This window comes from Schistocerca nitens, chromosome 3 (assembly GCF_023898315.1).
Source record: "Schistocerca nitens isolate TAMUIC-IGC-003100 chromosome 3, iqSchNite1.1, whole genome shotgun sequence".
Classification (NCBI taxonomy): domain Eukaryota; kingdom Metazoa; phylum Arthropoda; class Insecta; order Orthoptera; family Acrididae; genus Schistocerca; species Schistocerca nitens.
The window spans coordinates 552,006,233-552,019,965 of NC_064616.1; the positions used below are offsets into that span (position 1 = coordinate 552,006,233).

A 13,733-nucleotide genomic window follows, 5' to 3' on the forward strand; every position below is an offset into this window, starting at 1 on the left:
CCATTGTAATGGATTCTGCACTAAGAGGACAGTGATACAGTATATCATAGATCTAAAGTAACTCACCTTGTATTTATAAGGATGACATGACATTGCAAATGTAGCTCACTTGGCTACAGAAGGCTTACAGTAAATGTCAAATATGATGACATTACTAGCAAGCAAAGTTGCAGATTGTGAGGAAGTTGTGAATACCTATATTATTAATAACTTCATGTTCAAAGTTCATTTCACTACGCAGGCTGTTAAATTTTTCTATCAGAAGCTTGTTGTTAGATTCTTCACTGTCAAAAACAATTATTACATCATCCACAAAGCACCTATAAAAGTGAATTTTATTTGAAGTAGTGAAGGCCAGGGAAAAAAAATTACATTCCAAGTAATTCACAAGTATATCAGCAAAATGCCTACCATAAAACCCAGGATTGTTGGCCATGGGTAATTTTCATTTACTGTAAGGCTTCTACAAGTAACACAGTTATACATGCCATGTCATGTCATTCTCATAAGTACAAGACAAGTTATTTTACCCTAAAATTCCTCTTAGTGTAGAATCCATTACAAAAGAATTGGAAAACCTTAAATCTGTCACTTTTAATAATGGCCACAGCCCCTCCACCACTGAGAATTTATATACGCAAAAAACACCACCATGTGACCGATGAACTACTCTTAGCCTGGTACCTCAGAACTGCAAATTTGCCAAGTTTCCATTTTTTAGGTAACGAGTCTTATGGTCTAGCTAAACTTTTTTTGGGTCAAAATGTAAGAATAGTATATACCAGCTGTAACAAAATCCAGTATCAATATATTCATAATGGGCATCCCTGGAAGGATTAATAAGCTGCCTCTGGTGTATATAAACTTGAGTGCTGTGAATGTCAAGCAGTTTACACTGGACAGGAACATCTCCTCATCACAAAGGGGCAGGTTAAACCTAATTCCGCCTTTGCAGAACATCTCAAATCCAGTGGCCACAAACCATGTACAGGAAAGCAATGGTTTTATATCATGCTCCCAAAGGGAAGAGACTCAACCTTTTTGAAGAGATTCCAATTGTTAACATTTGTACCTCAAGAAGGACATGTTGCTCGGTGATCAGTTGACAAGAGAAATCAAGTCTTCTATGATTCCCTGTTCCCCATTTTTAAAGAATATATCCCCCCATTTTTAAATAATATATCCTCCCATTCTTTAAAACCAAGATCACTGTCATTTATGATATATATATTTTATTGTACCTTATTACTATTTTCATTGTTTGATTTTAGCTTTATAATTATTGTCAGTCTTTTCATTTATTACTGTTTTTACAAATTTTACTTTTATTGTACTGTGCTTGCACATATGAGCATTTCTGTTGATGCCTGTACACACAGCTTTTGATCTTATACGGCATTTTTCTTCAGTCTGTTTTTATGGTCTGTTCTTCAGTTTATTCAGTTTGGTTTCGTATATATAATTGATGTATGCCTCTTGGTTGTAACTTTAAATTTTTTTATGTGAGTTATCATACTTATATTGCTATGCCATATCATTTGGCCTGTTTTCTCATTCTCACTTTGCTGTTGTAGAAGTCTAGGATACAACCACGTTGGGTTAATTGTAATGTCATCCCCCCTTTATATTTCTAGAAAACCTGATGATGTCCTACCTGGGTGAAACATGTCATTCTTGAGTAAAGAAAGAACACTGTGCAGTCTGCAACTGTTTTTAATATCAGACATAAATTTGTGCCAGTCCAACGAAGAGGTCATGGCAGCCATAACCAAGTATTCTACAATCTTTCCAGAATCTGCCTTTCAGGGATGGAATGTACTAATGGGAGAAACATTGGTCACAGTGCATCAATGTTAAAGAGCACCATAATAAAAAATAAGTGCAATTTTTTACTTATAAAACACTATCAAATTTGAAACTTTTCATCTTACTCTCATAAACTTAGCGAAACATCACTCAACACTGATCAGTTTATCAGGCTGATACCCCAAGAAGAATTCATCAATTAAATCAGGAAATTTAAAGGGGGGAGGAACTACATCTCATGGTGGAAACTCTTTTTTAGTGTAAGGTCAGTGTCCAGTGGGAAACTCAGCCAGGCAAGTACTAAAGATGTTAAAAAAGTTCAAGATACTCACAAAAGTAAAGTGAAAAATAATGTTAGTATATTTCATCAAAATATTGGGGGATTGAAGAATAAAACTGATGAGCTTCTGCTTTGTTTAGAAGATATAGAAACTAAGAATATAATAGACGTACTATGCCTGTCTGAGCATCACATTGTCACTGATATGCAAAAGGTTAGCATCAATGGGTACAAATTAGCTGCACATGTAAGTAGAGATAATATGATGAGAGGAGGAGTTGCCATATATGTCAAAAGCTTCCACAGTGTAAAAAATTTAGAAACTAAAAAATTTTGTTTACAGCAACATATGGAAGCATGTGCCACTGAACTAAAACTAAATGATGGCACTTTCATAATTGTAACAGTGTATAGGTCCCCCTCAGGGAATTTCCAGCTATTTCTAGAAAACTTGGTTGCTTTGTTGTGCTATCTGTCAGACAGGGGGAAGCAAATTATCATTTGTGGGGATTTCAATGTTGATTCCCTGAAAGAGTGTAATAGGAAGAATGACCTTGTAGTATTACTCAGTTCTTTCAATTTGAGCTCTGTCATTGATTTTCCTACTCGGATGAAAAAGAGTAGCAGGACATTGATAGATAACTTTTTTATAGACCAAGATAAGTTTAAGGACATAAATGCTTATCCTGTTGAGAATGGTCTTTCAGATCATGGTGCACAGCTAGTTACAGTACATGACATAGCTCCATGCAGTATATCAAATCAGAATTTCAAAGCAGTGCGTTCAATTAACAATATAAATATTGCAAACTTTAGGGAAAGCCTACAGCAGCTAGACTGGGATGAAGTGTATAAGGAACCCGATGCAAGCTTGAAATATAACTTATTTCACGATACATTTTTAAGGATATTCGAAAATTGCTTTCCCAAGAAAATAGTTAAACATAATTCCAAGAAAACATATAAAAAACCTTGGCTAACTAAAGGAATAAGAATATCTTGCAACCGTAAAAGGGAACTGTATCTAACAGCAAGAGGGAGTACTGACCCCGAAATTGTTCAATATTATAAAAACTATTGTGCGGTACTAAGAAAAGTTATTAAAAAGTCCAGAAGCATGTGTATTATGTCTGAGATCAGTAACTCTGATAATAAAATTAAAGCAATTTGGAATATTATTGAAAGGGAAACAGGGCAACCAAGAGCACAGGAAGACTTTAGTGCCATAAAACTTAATGACAAGTGTACTAACAAACAATCAGAAATTGAAAATATTTTCAATAATCATTTTTTAAATGTTGTGGAGAAAATAGGATCTAGATCTTCACTAGAAGAGGCAAGGCTACAAATAGAAGAGGCCATACCTGTGCACTTTGAAACAACTGTATTTCCAACAACCTCTCCCTCTGAAATCAGTAGAATAATAAACTCACTGAAAAGTAAAAGCAAGGTACTTAAAGCTTGTTCCCCACAGATAAGTAGGATTCTCAGCCACGTATTTAATAGCTCTTTGGAGCAGGGTGTTTTCTCCGATAGACTGAAATATGCCATTGTAAAACCATTGCATAAAAAGGGGGATACGTCGGATGTCAACAACTATTGCCCAATCTCTCTTCTGACACCTCTATCAAAAATTTTTGAGAAAGTAATGTATTCAAGAGTGGCCTCCCATATTTGTAAAAATAAAGTACTAACAAAATGTCAGTTTGGTTTTCAGAAAGGCTTTTCAACAGAAAATGCTATATATGCTTTCACTGATCAAATATTAAGTGCTCTGAATAACCGGACATCACCCCTTGGTATTTTTTGTGATCTCTCAAAGGCCTTTGATTGTGTAAATCATGGAATTCTTTTAGATAAGCTAAATCATTATGGTTTGAGGGGGGCAGTGCACAAATGGTTTAATTCATACTTAACTGGAAGAATGCAGAAAGTTGAAATAAGTGGTTCATGTAATGTCAAAACAACAGCTGATTCCTCAAACTGGGGGGCTATCAAGTACGGGGTCCCACAGGGTTTGGTCTTAGGTCCTTTACTGTTCTTGATATACATCAATGACTTACCAATCTACATTGATGAAGATGCAAAGTTAGTTCTTTTTGCTGATGATACAAGTATAGTAATAACACCCAAAAACCAAGAACTAAGTGATGTAATTGTAAATGATGTTTTTCACAAAATTATTAAGTGGTTCTCAGCAAACGGACTCTCTTTAAATTTTGATAAAACACAGTATATACAGTTCCGTACAGTAAATGGCACAACTCCAGCAATAAATATAGATTTTGAACAGAAGTCTGTAGCTATGGTAGAATTTTCAAAATTTTTAGGTGTGTCCATTGATGAGAGGCTAAACTGGAAGCAACACATTGATGGTCTGCTGAAACGTCTGAGTTCAGCTACGTATGCTATTAGGGTTATTGCAAATTTTGGTGATAAGAATCTCAGTAAATTAGCTTACTATGCCTACTTTCATTCACTGCTTTCGTATGGCATCATATTCTGGGGTAATTCATCGTTGAGTAGAAAAGTATTCATTGCTCAAAAACGTGTAATCAGAATAATTGCTGAAGCCCACCCACGGTCATCCTGCAGACATCTATTTAAGGATCTAGGGATCCTCACAGTAACCTCACAGTATATATATTCACTTATGAAATTTGTTGTTAATAATCCAACCCAGTTCAAAAGTAATAGCAGTGTGCATAGCTATAACACCAGGAGAAAGGATGACCTTCACTATGCAGGGTTAAATCTGACTTTGGCACAGAAAGGGGTAAATTATGCTGCCACAAAAGTCTTTGGTCACCTACCAAACAGCATCAAAAGCCTGACAGATAGCCAACCAACATTTAAAAATAAATTAAAAGAATTTCTAGATGACAACTCCTTCTACTCATTGGCTGAATTTTTAGATATAAATTAAGGGGAAAAAAACAACTTAAACATTAGTGTCATGCAATATTTTGTGTAATGTAATATCTTGTACAGACATCTTTTATTAACCTGACATGTTCCACATCATTACGAAGTGTCGTATTCATGATCTATGGAACAAGTATTAATCTAATCTAATCTAAATTTGCCAAGAAAGCCTACATTCATGTTTCCCCAAAACATTTCAGTCCAAACTACACTTTTTTATTAGTTTATGTATTAACCTTCTCTACTGCTATGAATAACCCTTTTCTAACCTAGTTTAGTTTATCTTTATGGTAAGTGCTAAATTTCATTGTGAATGTAACATTACTATAAATTTCTGCTCTTCCCTAATCTTTGGAACCATGATGCATGGCTTTCCAGAAGTTCAAACTCTGGTACTTTTGTGAATTTTTGTACAGTTTATTGTTGATAGCAAACTATTTTTATCAGCTGTGAACATGTGGTCAGGTCTAGTAAGTTTACACTGCTTGAAAAAAATGCAACACTGTCAAGGACAAGGTTATTTTATTAATAAGTGAGGTGACGGGTAGTTCATCATTGTAGGGGTATATGATAGCAAATTCAGACCAAATGAAACACACATGCCACAGTAAAGGGTGCCCAAATAGTCATATCAATACACTGCACACCGCTCTCTGTTCGCCACAGAGGTGTATGTATATTCTTGCATGCAACTGATCATAAAGGTGTTAAAATATATCATCTCAAGCATATTACACCTTTTTTTGCTATTCAGAAATGGCTTTTGGAGGTCATGGAGGATTAATAAGTTCCCAATTCATCATGTCCCATATATGTTCAACTGTCAAGAGATCTGGTGATTTTGTTGAACAAAGCAATTGTTGTACATCACAAAGAGCACTTTGTGTTGGCAGCAGCCTTACGTGGATGTGCATTGACCTGCTAAAAAAGCACATAATCTTTCTGTAAAAGAAATGGCAGCAGCACAAGGATAATAGCCTGTGCAATGTAGCGGGCAGTGTTTACTTTACCCTGCAGAAACACCAAATGTGACCATGAGTTGTAACTGATGACCCTCCCACACCATGAAGTCTGTGATGGGACCTGTGTGTTGTGAGTGAATGCAGTCTCAAATAGTCAGCTCACCAGGTCTATGCCAAATGCTTTTACATCCATCACTTTCATACAGGCAGAGCCTACCCTCATCACTGGAGACAACAGAGCGTCATTCCCCTTTCCAGTCAACCCTTTCATAACACCAGTGTAACCATGCTTGATGTTGTCAGTGGCAGCCTGGCCAGAGGTAAATGTTTTCTTAATCATGATGCAAGCAAATGGGTCCTGGTGGTCCCTGAACACAACAGGTGCACATGTCCTAGAATTTCATCCTGGTATGATGTTTGGTCACCATTGCTGGTTGCCCAACATGTGTAGCAGTGCATCGATAGGTCCATCCAGCTTCCTGCAAGCCCCCAATGTGGCCCTGTTCGTCTTCACATTGTTTCACACAATTTCCCTTGACAGAGCCATTATTCATCATACATTTGAACTGCCAGTGCTTAATAAGCCCCCCTCCCTCCCCCCTGCCACTTCTGCACCTATTTTAACCTTGAGGGCTTCCCAAAAGAGAAACATGTAACATGAAGATTCACTGTCAACTTGAGACAACTCTTCAGCATCGGCATCAGTAAGAAGGTCAAGTTTAGAGTCTCTGGCACTCCACTGACACTGCTCCCCTGTGCTTCTGATACACAGTAAAGTAGATGCACAGTCGGCAGGTCAGTTTTTTTCTGTAGAAGAAGCTGCATCTGTGTGATGGCATAGTACTTAGTGAAACTTAGGTAGTTCAAGTACCTCTTCAAAGTTACCTCATGCAGCACATTCATTTGGAACAGCTCACCACTGATCAGCAGCTCTACAACTGAGAACATTTTCAGTGGGGTAGTATTCAAGTTTGTTAATTTTGTAGTAAACTTTAACCATGAAGTTATGCTCAATACAGAATTTTGCATATAGGCATGGGTAGAAATTTCACTTGGTGTCTTCTCCCAAATGCAAAAAATCTCATGATACAAAAACGCTAAACTGAGAGTGACAAAGAAATGTATGCTTGTATTCCTCAAAACGAAGGAGCATGAATATTTGATCAATGCAAAGGACCTACACCCAACTTTTGCCACAGCAGGAGTATATAAAATCCCTCTCACATGTGATCAAATGTATGTGGGAACTATAAAAACAAGCATTAACAACCACTTAATGCCTTCCTATGAGACAGCTTCCATTCTGTTTGAACTATGTAAGCACAAACCACATGTGGCTTAAAATAAAAAAAGATAGTTTCGACAGCAACTGAGAGATTTATACCAAATAAATTAATAAAAGATGGAATTGACCCCAAGTGGTACACAACAGATCAGAACACTGCTGCAGAAGAAACAAAAAATAAGCCTGCCAAATTTAGTGCTAACTTTAATGTAAGATGCTTTTAATAGTTTCCAGAATGAAACTCTGTCTCTAAATGTGACAGAAAATCCAAAGAGATTCTAGTCATACGTGAAGTATGCGAGCGGAAGGATGCAATCAATACCTTCCCTGCCTGATAGCGATGGAAATGTTATTGATTACAGTGCCACTAAAGTGAAGTTACTATACACAGTTTTTTGAAATTCCTTCACGAAAGGCAATGAAGTGAATATTCCTGAATTTGAATCAAGCATCGCTGCAAACATGAGTAACACAGAAGTAGATATCCTTGGCATAGCAAAGCAGCTTAAATCCCTTAACAAAGGTGAGTCCTCTGGTTCACAATATATACCAATTACATTCCTTTCAGAGTATGCTGATATTAGCTCCATACATAACAAGCACATACAACCACTCACTCTATGGAAGATCTGTACCTACGGAATGTAAAGTTGCATACACCATACCAATCCTCAAGAAAGGAAGCAGGAGTAATCTGATGAATTACACACCCACATCACTGAAATCAGATTGCAGTAGGACTTTGGAATGCAACTAGCTATTTCTTCCCATGAAGTAATAATTGCTATCAATGGAGGATATCAAATTGATTCTGTATTTTCAGATTTTCAAAAGGCTTTTGATACCATTCCTCACAAGTGATTTCTATTCAAATTGAGTACCTATGGAGTATTGTCTCAGTTGTGTGACTGGATTTGTGGTTTCCTGTCAGAAAGTTCACAGTACATAGTAACTGACGGAAAGTGAATAAAACAGGAGCAATATATGGCATTCCCCAAGAAAGTGCTATGGGTTCTCTGCTGTTTCTAATCTACACAAATGATTTGTGAGACAATCTGAGCAGCCATTTTAGATTTTTTGCAGATGATGCTATCAGTTACAATCAAGTAAAGTCATCAGATGATCAAACTCGATTGCAAAATGATTTAAACAAGATATCTGTATAGTGTGAAAAGTGGCAATTGATGCTAAATAATGAAAAGCACGAGGTCATAAGTACTAAAAGAAATCCATTAAATTTCAGTTACACAATAAATCACACAAATCTGAAGGCCATCAGTTCTACTAAATATCTAGGAATTACAGTTACAAAGAACTTAAATTGGAATGATCACATAGATAATGTAGTGGGGGACACAAACCAAAGACAGCATTTTATTGGCAGAACTCTTAGAAGATCCAACAGGTCTACTAAACAATCACCTACATTATGCTTGTCCGTCCACTTCTGGAGTATTGTTGTGCTGTCTGGGATCTGCATCAGATAGGACTGATGTAGGACACTGAATAAGTTCAAACTAGGGAAGCTCATTCTGTATTATTGCAAAACAGGCGAGAGAATATCATGGATATGACATGAGAGTTGAGGTACGAATCATTAAACAAAGGCATCTTTCATGGTAGCTAGATCTTTTCGTAAAATTTACATCTCCAACTTTCTCCACTGAATGTGAAAGTATTTTTTTTTTATGTCAACCTACATAGAGACAAATGATCATAGTAATAAAATAAGAGAAATTACAGCTTACACGGAAAGATATAACTGTTCATTTTTCCCATGCGCTGTTCGAGAGTGGGACAATAGAGAAATAGAGGGAAAGTTGTTTCATGAACCCTCTGATAGCCATTTAAGTATGAATTGCAGATTAGTCATGTAGATACAAATAACGTAAATGGCGCCAACTCTTCCACACTATGAGCTCCGTAGCACACACTGATGACTCTGTGAACTTAGGCAGCAGTCTGATAATGTCATAAAGCAATTGTTGTGTGGATATGTATAAACAGTTTGCTTTGTTGAGCTTGCTTAAGTTTGTACTGCTGAGTATTTATAGCCTCTGATGGTGTCTTCAGCATTGGAGGGCAAAGTGTTAGGTAGAAATAAATGCTTTGGGTCACAGCCTAATGTCCATAAAACAAAAGAAAGGCAACAAATATCATCTGTAAAAGCCTGCAATGTACGATTCCTCATGTATATTTGGTACTCTGGAAACCTTTCTGCAGCAGTTCTCATTGTACAGTATTGGCACAAAGCCTCTTGTGAGCCTTAGCCTTCTGGAGAAGATTATTCTGTCCTTCCCTGTTTAGTGCCAGATTATTCCAACTCTGAATTCCAATTCTCTTTATGTCCTTTCTGACACCTTCCCTTCACCTTAGCTTTAATCTTCCACCTCTCCTGGTTCCTTCAGGCACTGCACTAACTATCTCCTTTACCACTTTGTCATTTGCTCTCAGTGCATCTAGCTGACAATGTACAGTTCATTATGCAGATTATATAATTCATAGTTGAATCTTCTCCTCCAGGCACCATTATCTTCCAATAGCCCAAGAATTTGTCTCACAATCTTTCTTTCAAATATTCCCAGTTACTTTTCATCAAATTTTGTTAATGTCCATGTTTCAGCACTTTATGATAGCTCCTGCCTTATTAAAACTTTATATGTCATAACTTAGTTTTCCTGAACAGCAACTTAGATTTCAGATGTTTTCTGAGGCCATGGTGGCATTTGTTGGTGGTCAATATTCATTTTTCTATTTCAGAGTTGATATTGTTCTTACAGTTTACTTCTGATGCAAGGTATGTGAAACAACACACGACATGAAACTTAGGTTGGGGTCTCATGTCGATAATTTTTCTTAGTTACAGGCATATACACTCACACTCAGAAAAAAAAGCACATCACCTTCAACGAATAGAGATGGGATGTTCATATTCACAGGATATGTTATGTTCTGCAGAAACGGCTAGCATTTCAGTCAACTCGGTTCAGCATGTATCCTGTCATCTTGGAGGCACACCATGAGCCCTAATAACTTGTTCTATGCATAATGGCATCCACACATACAAGGTGCAATGGCGTCCCATGTTATAGCCATTGATGCTACATTACATTGATTCCAAAGTTCATCTGTGGTGGTTGGCATTGTGTCACAGTGCTTCACCTGTCATTTCACCATATACTACACATTTTCAATTGGCAACAAGTCTGATGATCTGGCGGGCCAAGACAAAAGACTGACATGCTGTGACAGCAAGAATGCATGTGTTAATGCAGCAACATGTGGTTGTGCATTGTCTCGCTGAAAAATGATGTCTGGGGTGTTGTGCAGAAAGGGTATGACTACAGATCACACAATGTGACTTACTTAGGTGTCACAGGATGTGACTCATATAGGTAACACTGCTCACAGTGCCCTCAGCACACACCAAATGTGATTTGTGGTTGTGCCCAATAGCATCCCACACCATAAGGCATCGAGTTGGTGTTGTAGTCTCGTATGAACGTAGCCACTATGATGCCACTCCCCCTGTCTGCAGCAAATCAAAATGCGGCCATCATTTCCAGACAAACAGAACCTGGATTCATCCAAAAACACTATATGATGCCATTCCTGTCCCCAGGGATGTTGTTCCATACACCACCGTCATCTAGCATGTTTCTACGCATTCATCAAAGGTAGGCAGAGAAATGAAGATGCACACGCAACCCATGCCATAATAAACGGTGACAGACTGTCATCCCTGATAGTGTACAATGTGTCACACTGTTCCACTGTTGTGCCAGAGCCTTAAAGGATGCAGATCTGTCCTTCAATGCCAATCGGATGAGGTGTCGATCTTCTTGGGGGGTGGTCTGGGTGATGTGACCTGACCAATGTTGTCATGTTGTATGGCCCTTCTGTGAACCATTCTGCACACACCCATTGCACTGCCAAAACACTTGGCCCCACACGAGCAGCAATTTCCCGGAAGGATGAATCACATTCTCTCATGCCAATAATGTGCCCTCTTTCAAAATCACTGATTTGATGGTACAGTTTGCGCATATGTCTGTGAGGCATCCTGCATGTCTGCTCAAGTCACTTTGGTCCATTACCTTCAGTTCATAGCAACAACAAGAGCTGAAGGTACATTTTACCAGTAGTTTGTGTTGCACCACGATATCAATGTTGACTCTGAACCCGTGGACTGACTGACAAGGTTCAAATGCTGATCATTTCTACAGAACATACTAATACACAAGTCCTGTGAATATGAACATCCTATCTCTAGTCGTTAAAGGTGTTCTGTTTTTTTTTTTTTCTTTTTTTCCCCCCCTGAACGTGAGAGTACTTAGTTAGTTTTGTCCACATTTCTCTGTAGGTTCAACTTTAGCATCTCTTTCAAAACTTGTAAAGGTTTCTTTCATTGCTCTCAGTGTTACAGCAACTATATCATCTGCATATATTTGTACAGTCTGTATAGGACAGTCCCCCTTGTGTTGATTCCTAGATTTCTTATAAGCTTTTTGAAGGCTGTATTAAGCAGAAGCAGGATAATGCATCGCTCTGTCTTGTGCCATTTGGTGATAGCACTTGATAAAATATTCTGTATTTCTGTATTTAATCCACTGCTATATACTGCTCCCTTCTGTCAATAGTGCTGTAGGCTGATGTGAAGTCTATAAAGAGGCGACATGTATCAATCCCAAATTCTTTTCACATGTCCATTCCAGTCATAGTTGCTGATGTCATAGTATTAACATTGGTGCATGCATGGGTTGTCAGCTGCCATGAGCCATTGTTAGGAGTGTTCAGTGCACTGTGTGTTCGGACACATTTGTACTCCACCTAGCATTAAAGTCTAATGTTAATTCTGACGCAATTCGCTGCCTGTCCTGTTCTAGTAGTCTGTGCAGTCTATGACATCTGATATCTGTAGTGAGGGGTGAGAGCCCAACCCCTCAACGTCTTGACATGATTTCATCTTGTTGAAGACACTCACTACAGCTCTCCTCAAATATCCAACAAGTCGTGCAGTTTCTGAAATGCTCACACCAAGCCAATGGACTATCACAATCTGCCCTAGGTCAAAATCAGGTAGATTGTGCACCTTTCCCATTCTACACACGGACAGAATGCTCACTGATACTAAATGCACCATGCGTGTGTCTGACTAACAGTCGTTCCACACCAGGTGATGCTGCTATTGGCTGGATGGATTTATATTGATAGTAGGTCAATGGTCATAATTTTCTGGCTGATCAATGTAGATCTTTGCGGTTAAAAGTTTTACTGCCCACTACCATATTTCTTGAAGATGCAAAGTGTACAAGTCTGATCCCATTGTGATTTTAGCATTAATTTTCCAAAAATTATCTTACAGTCTCCTCTTGGACATTCAGTGTATGTCATCTACCTCATCATAAAAAGCATCCTTCTCTTCTTCACTCTTCTCTTCAGTTGGGGCATGATCACATTCTGAATCTGCACGATCTGTGTGATTTTGCCTGGAAGTCCATATTAAGATGTTTTTTCTTCTTATTTACTACAAAACCAGTACCAAATGTGACTTTTTTGGTAGCTATAAAAAATCATGTGCTCCTTCTCTGTCACTCCCTCACCTAATCATCTCACCTCTTAAAGAGGTGTAAACCCGGTTGGTAATTATCCAGTTAATCAAGTAATTTCTTTAAAGCTCCAGTTTGATAGGGAGTTAGAACATTCCATGACCCCAATATCAGGTCCTTTAGACACCTGCCATTTCATCGTAAACAGGTCCGCTGGCTATTCCTTCATTAAATTTTTGAACATTTGATTTTCACAGGTAGTATCATCAGTCCAATGCCAACCCCAATGATTCCGGAGTGCTGATGCTTTCTGTTAGGGTTGGCTCCCTTCATTGGTGGATCCCCATTTCAAAGCATCAGGAACTCACTTTTTCACCCTTGCATAACTTAGTTGGGTATATCGAGTGCATCTGTTGCCCAGGGGCCATGGTGTGGATATGCATACATTGGACTCAGTAGGGATACATAGTATTTCCTGTGTTCTGTTAGTACATTTCCACCAGCAGGAAATGCACCTACAGGTTCACATACTACACCTTTGGCCCCCCAGAGATCTGTATATTACACCAAAATAATAAATCATTTTTACAACATAAAATTTTCTTCATTTAGCAGGTACTTGTCTATTAACAGATCAGGAGAACAGATAAAATGCATTTGGTTTTAAAATATGTGTTGGTTCATTACAAGTGTTGTGGTACACACAACATCTAACTGATAATTAACTATTTTAATGTTGATGTCCATTTTACTTTTAATAAAAAATAGGCCATTAATGATGGCACATTTCAGTTTCGCACAGACTGGGGACAAATCAGTTGCATCCTGTGTAGGGAGCCATTAATGACTGACACAGAGAAGCAATGGAACACGTAAATATGGATGACTGTGCTAGGACTTCAGTCACTCCCTTCCAGGCAGTAGGC

The 13,733-nt window shown here is 38.0% G+C and overlaps 1 protein-coding gene across 6 annotated transcripts in view; it reads right to left on the bottom strand.

Annotated features, from left to right (window-relative positions):
• Positions 1–13,733, bottom strand: part of LOC126248456 (methionine aminopeptidase 1D, mitochondrial) — a 168,896-nt gene that overhangs the window by 95,903 nt on the left and 59,260 nt on the right. The window lies entirely within an intron of this gene.